The sequence below is a fragment of the Clarias gariepinus genome, chromosome 5, assembly GCF_024256425.1.
Source record: "Clarias gariepinus isolate MV-2021 ecotype Netherlands chromosome 5, CGAR_prim_01v2, whole genome shotgun sequence".
In the NCBI taxonomy this organism is placed as follows: Eukaryota; Metazoa; Chordata; class Actinopteri; order Siluriformes; family Clariidae; genus Clarias; species Clarias gariepinus.
In genome coordinates this window covers 14028128-14035346 of record NC_071104.1, presented here as the reverse complement: position 1 = coordinate 14035346, position 7219 = coordinate 14028128, and the positions used below count along the sequence as shown (strand labels likewise).

At 41.2% G+C, this 7219-nt stretch overlaps 1 pseudogene; it reads left to right on the top strand.

Annotated features, from left to right (window-relative positions):
- Positions 1-5914: 5914 nt before the first annotated feature.
- On the top strand, positions 5915-6954 carry LOC128524013 (uncharacterized; annotated as a pseudogene).
- The last annotated feature ends 265 nt before the right edge of the window (positions 6955-7219 follow it).

The following is a 7219-nucleotide window of genomic DNA, read 5'->3' as shown; positions in this document are numbered from 1 at the left end:
AGCGATGCTAATGCTAGCGGCGCTAACGGCTGCAGACAGGAAGTTACTGCCAGTACCGGAAGCGCGTTCATCATCACAGAGCATGATTTAAGGAGAGCCTTTAAGAGAGTGAACACCAGGAAAGCAGCAGGACCAGACGGCATCTCAGGTCGTATTCTCAAAGCCTGCACAGACCAGCTAGCACCTGTATTCACTGAGATATTGAACATCTCTTTATCTCAGTCGGTGATCCCCACATGCTTCAAAGAGTCCATTATTGTTCCTATCTCAAAGAAACCACATCCTGCTTCTCTTAATGACTATCGCCCTGTAGCCCTCACCTCAGTAGTGATGAAGTGCTTTGAACGCCTGGTCAGGGACTTTATCATTTCTTCACTACCAGACACACTGGACCCACTACAGTTTGCATACCGTCCAAACCGTTCCACGGACGATGCAATCTCACATCTCCTCCATACATCTCTCACTCACCTGGACACTCGGAAGGGGAATTATGTGAAAATGCTCTTCATCGACTACAGCTCTGCATTTAATACCATAATTCCCTCCACACTCACCACCAAGCTGGAGCACCTGGGACTCAGCTCATCCATGTGTCAGTGGATCTCCAATTTTCTGACTGGCAGACCACAGGCAGTAAGGATGGGCGGACATGTCTCAGCCTCCATCACTCTCAGTACTGGAGCCCCCCAGGGTTGTGTTCTGAGCCCTCTGCTGTACTCTCTGTACACCTCTGACTGCGTGGCCACTACCAACTCCACCACCGTCATCAAGTTTGCTGACGACACTGTCGTGGTGGGCCTGATCACCAACAACGATGAGACGGCCTACCTGGAGGAGGTTGGAAATCTGGAGAACTGGTGCCAGAGAAACAATCTCCTCCTGAACGTCAGCAAGACTAAGGAGCTGATAGTGGACTTCAGTACAGGTGAGGAACTACCAGACCCCCATTATCAACAGGAGCCCAGTGGAGAGAGTGGACAGCTTCAGATACCTCGGTGTTCACATCACGCAGGACCTGGCATGGCCCTGTCACATCAACACCGTGGTAAAAAAGGCCCAGCAGCGTCTGTACCACCTCAGACGCTTGAGAGACTTTAGACTGCCCTCCAAGGTGCTCAGGAATTTCTACTCCTGCACCATAAAGAGCATCCTGACGGGAAACATCACGACCTGGTTTGGGAACAGCACCATGCAGGACAGACGAGCTCTACAGAGGGTGGTGCGATCAGCTGAGCACATCATCCGCACAGAGCTCCCTGACCTGCACTCAATCTACACCAAGCGGTGCTGGACCAAGGCCAGGAAGGTCGTGAAGGACCTCAGCCACCCCAACAATGGACTGTTCACTCTGTTGCGGTCTGGAAAGCGATTCCGCTCCCTGAGGGCCAACACAGAGAGACTGTGGAGGAGCTTCTTCCCGCAGGCGATAAGGTCTCTTAACCACACCACTATGCAAAACTAACACAATATTTTCACAATTTTCACAATCAATCAATCAATCTTTATTCATCCATGGACACTATGGACAACTCCACGCACATCACATTTACACTACATGTTTACGCTTACATTCTGGACCATTGCACAAAGACACTTTAATAACCATTGCACAAAGTCACTTTTTCTATGCATATTTGCACACCATTTTAGTTCTATTTGTACAGTATATTTCTATTTTCAGTTTCTATTTTTAGTTCTATTTTTTCTAGTTAAATTTTATTTTATTTTTTTATTTAAATTTTCTATCATATTTCTTTTATTGATATTTATTACTTTTTATAAGCTTTAATTCTCTTTTTAAGGTCACTGGCGGTTGTGTAAGCATTTCACTACATTTCGTACTGTGTATGACTGTGTATGTGACAAATAAAATTTGAATTTGAATTTGAAAGGCATGTGCTCTGGAGAGTGTCAAAGAGTGACTTGGTGGCCCGCCCCCAACCCCCAACTTGATCAGATAGCTTATCAGGATGGCGACATGCATTCTGGGAGAAGGTCTCTGGACTGTGGACAGTTGACTGCTGTCTCTCTCTGTGGGAGCCCTGTTCGCTACACCTACTGTATTTGCATTTCTATTAGCTTTTATCCTCATGTTTAGCACATATTAACGCCCAATACAAATACCATTAGCTTCTTTTTACTCTAAGTACAAATGGTTTTGATACAATGACTTTGATAACTACAAGTATTTTTTGGGGGATTTTTCCAATTTTCTTCCCAAATTTAGTTGTAGCCAATTCCTCCGCGTCACTAGGGGGCTTCCACATTAAGGCTACTACTACCCTTTACCCGGGAGGGCCGAAGACTATAGTTGATAGAGCTCGGCCAATCAGCTCTCTCTGTGCCTCCGGCTGTGAGAGGAAAACAGCATCACCCAGGGGTTCGAACTAGCGATGATAGGGAGAGCGCTTTATCACTGCGCCACTGATAACTACAAGTATCGATATCACTGTGAGGACCGATAACTACAAGTATAATTACAAGTGCAAATAGTGATACTGTAGTTGTCCTAACTATTTCACAGTCGTTTGAGCTGGTGATCCGGGGTTTTTTTTTCTCGTAAATGCAGTTAATACCAAAACATTTACACTATCTTTAGGAGGGTGGTCCTAAGATATAAAATGCTGTATCAAAGTAGTCAAACTACAGTGTATGCATTTGCAGTTCGCATAAAATGAAAATTGGGATTGGAAATGTTGAATTTAATCTCACAACAGACATGGAGGCAAAGACATACTATAAAAAAGTCGCAGTTTGCGCTAGCAAAAAGCAAGGGGTAAGAATGCATTTTTATTTACACCATTTCTTAATAAGTTTGTGTTGTCCTTCTGTTTTAACCTCAAAATTGCTCAACAAGCCATGCCCAGGCAGGAAAGCAACAGCAGCAACTCGGCTTGTAAAAAAGAAATCGGTATGTACAGTAATTGTTTATTATAACACTGATAAATATTCATGTACTGTACATGTCTATGTTGTAATAAAGGTATTAAATTACTCTTAAAATTGGTTTCTTCAGGCTGCACTAATTAAAAACCAGTGTCCCAGCAGAGTGAAAGTTTCGAAGCAGGAGTTAACGACTTTGACAAAAAAGCTTCTAAATTTGGAGGCAAGGGTTGGATGGTTGGAGGCAGGGCTGGACTGGGACCAAAAAACGGCCCTGGCATTTTTGGCCATAGCGGCCCACCATGATTATGCTGAGGCATATGACACATCAAAGGACACCGTTTTGTTTCAAACATTAAACCACAGCAACCTGCATGGAAGTGAATAACCTTAATAAAAAAAAATTCTTAATCATTATTATAAGTTATTATACATTATACTTTTATTAGCAATTCTCTCTCTCTCTTTCTCCTGCTGTCTCTCTCTCACACACACGTGAGTGACCTCCAACCTAGCAAGGATGAAGTTCTGCACAAAACTCATAGTCTACTATTAAATGTTTTTAAGTCTGACTGCAATAATTTAAGCATTTGCACAGTGTTAGCCTACAAATCGTCTAGATAGCTTACTATTTAGTGAAGATGTAGGCTACACTTAACATTTTCATTAGTAATTTCATGGGCTATTATCATTCTGCGTGTGTGTATGCCTATGTGTGTCTACCTAGAAATCCGATAGTCAGCCATGTCATTTATATAGCTCTGGGGGTTTATTTGTTGTACTGCGTAAAGATTAAAAACAATTTCGATCAATCGTGACAGACGTAAGACCATTCGTTAATTTGATGTGGATGGTAACGTAGCCTAGCCTAATTGGCAGACGGTTCATTTGGGAGTAGCAGCTAGGTAGGCTAGTGGTGCAGGTTGTCCACAAACACTCAAATGCATGAGTGACACAAACACCACAAAAAACCCCTTTGTCTTCCCTACATAAATGTCCCTCCCTTTACTCTGCCAACATTTCGGCTACTTCTTACCGCCGGACTCTTAGCTATTCTAAAGCCTTCCTCAATCTGTCCCTGCTGGGTCACGTCTCTCACCTTCTACTCCGAATAAATTTTCTGTGTAACTAACGCTGACGTTACTCTGTTGTACACTCCCTTGTGCCGCTCCGGCAGCCTGAGCACTCTGGACTGCCTCTACACTGTTGCTAGATCTTGATGGCCCTACACCAGCAGCTGCAATTGAACGTGTGGTGATGGCAAACATTTCTGTGATTTTCGCACATTTTACTGCTTCCACTTGTAGGCATTTATGTCTTTTCTCCCGCAGCTTCTCTGCACCCCCTTGCTCTTTTCTCTCTTTTTCTGCTTTATCCATTGTTATAGAAGGTCTCATCTCAAACTCCGGTCGAACTCTAACTAGCAGATTTTGTCAAGGGGAAATGAGGGCTGGCCAGGAGGAAGGCAGGGCGTGGCCTGAGATTTCATTGGACTAGCTCAATGTCCTTTAAGACAGTCAACCAATGGGCCGCGATTCATGTCTCAGATACTACCGTTGCGGTAATAAATAAATAAATTGGCCTAATAAACTGTTTAAAAAATATTCGATTATGACTGACAGCCCCGGCCCAAAAATGTGCGTCGGCCCACCGGGCATTGTCTGGTATGCCCTATGGTCAGTCCAGGCCTGGTTGAAGGAGCGTTTAAAAGGAAAAGACACCAGTCTCGGCCGTTGACAACAAATAGAGGCACCTTCACAGACGGCTTTCCCGCATTGATGTCGACTCTTTTGGAGACTCCCACTCTAGAGTTTGATGAAAATGAACTGTTTCCTCATCATTCTGCATTAGAACAGAAAACAACCTTAGCCAGCAGACACTTGAATGATGCAGATGTAAGTCTAGATTTTCCATCGGCAGCCTCTACACCCCTCGTTGACCGCACTTTCAGACAGCAAACTCTATCGGAACACATTTCGTCAATGGACTTCCAATCAAACGCAGATATTCAAACCATCGTCTAACAAATATGTCGATGGTTAGTTGCACACCAGTTCGAAAAAAAGGGGATTTTCATCTGTGTCCAACGCAATGTCCTATGGTTTGGGACTGCCTAAAACACGCCTCATGCAGTAATCCAACCTGACATAACTTTAAATCACGTTCCCCTGGAGACAGAGCAACGAATGTATATGGATTCAACAGGACCAGATGACAAACTATCTATCAGGACCGGGTGGGATTGGTGAATTTCGATGGTTCCAGGGGAAAAAACACTTTGCCCCACAACATGCGTCAAGCTATTTCTGATGCTGTTGCAAAGAAATTTCACACCACAGCCCAAGACTGAAAGCAAATAAAAGATAGAATTAACGTACTACTCAGAAAGAAACGATTAAATTTTCTTTTGTTTTGAGGTCTTGTGCAACAAGCACTGTTTGAACACTGTTTATTTAGTGTTTATTTTTCCTACAAATAAGTACTTGCTTTAAATTCTATACAGTCTTGTGGTTATATGAACAAACCGACAGGACATACAGGGCATATACAATTCCTATCAAAAAACAGATGATAAAAATGTTTAAATGTTATAATTAATATTTAACTTTTTCCAGAAAAATTCAAACAAAATAAAAGTAGACAAAGTAGCAACACTATAAGTGAGTAAACTTAGGCCAAAAACCACATAAAAATAAACTACTGTACTCAATTTATTGCAAATGTTTTATTTAAAATATATTATTATATTAAAATTTATATATTTTAACTACAGACGGAGTACTTTTTAATCCAAAACAAATAAACTAAAATATAGTTTGCAACTACTTAAAGTATGTTAAACCTACTTTGTGGGTGTAGAACTTTTTACAGTATCTGTACTAAGCTCTATGTACGTAGCACTTGTTAATATATCACATATATTTAAAATATTGTCAACCTATTGTCATATGATTCACGCCCCCAGTGACATCATGAAATTTTAAGGATAAATGCATTGCATCCACATGCACTATAACAGTATTTTAAAATGACAAAGATCAGCAAGATTCATTCCCAAGACATTAGAACAATGAGATCTGCAGGATGTTCCACTCGAGAGATACAGTACATGGCCATCTGGATTCTATTGGTGTTCACGCAGCCCTCTGCACAATCAGAAGACATTACAAAGAAAAGACAGCACGCAAATGTAATCCTCGCAAAATTACTTCGTAAATTATTTAACTTATGCTATCACGAATGATACAACAGTAGTATTTTTTGTAGTTTTTTGCCTAAAGTGTCAAATATTTAATGTCTCTCTTGTTTTTGGGGACATTGTTACAGCCATAGAGAACATCACTAATCAAAACGATGAAATGGCTGCAAGATTGGTGAAAAAGCAACTATTGCATGACTTTGATGTGGACATTAGCTTGCAGTCCATATGCAGTGTCAGACAAAAACTTGGATGGAGGTATGGGAAAACTCAACCTTTGTCTTCAACAAGCTCAAAAATGGATAGAAGAGATAGAGCTATTTGATGACGTCATTTTCACAGATGAAACAATGGTGGCTTTAAATTGTTTTGCCACGATGGAGTTTTGTAAAAGAGGAAAACATGTGTTTAAACCAAAACCAAAGCATCCTTTGAAAGTTCATGTTTGGGGGGCAATATCCAGACTTGGACCAGGACCGATTGCAATATTTAAAGGGATAATCCTTCGGTCTTTCTTTAAGGAAGTTATCATAAAAGAAACCGCTGCCCCATACATCAGGAAAACATTTGGAGTTCACCACCATTTTCTCCAGGACAATGACCCGAAGCACACTGCTGCAAGAAAAGTCATTGCTGCAAAGGGCATTAACTGAGTCAAGACTCCAGCTGAATCCCCTGATATAAATCTCATTGAGATGGTATGGCATGCAATGAAAGACTATATAAGAAAAACAGCAAAACCAACTACAAAGACAGATTTAATTGCTGCCATAGAAAAGTTCTGGTTTGAAGAACTAAAAGATACTATATGCAACAACTACATAAATAGACTGTTTAACACTAGAAGCGCCAGTGTCACCTACTTTTAACACGGTTTATCGGTCATTTGACCGCCTATTGTTTTGAATGAGAAGCTGTCAATGACACACAATGATCGCTAAATGGTGCTTACACCCAAAGCAAAATAGTTTAGCTCCAAGATAAACTTGCACTTGGGCAATGTGCCGTTCATTCCCGCGTTAATAATCAATATTTTACAATATTTTTTACAATATTTTTTTTTCATATTTAACAGAGAAACCTACTACGAGTCTCTAAGGGGAGTCACCAAGTCTCTAAATATATATAAAATGT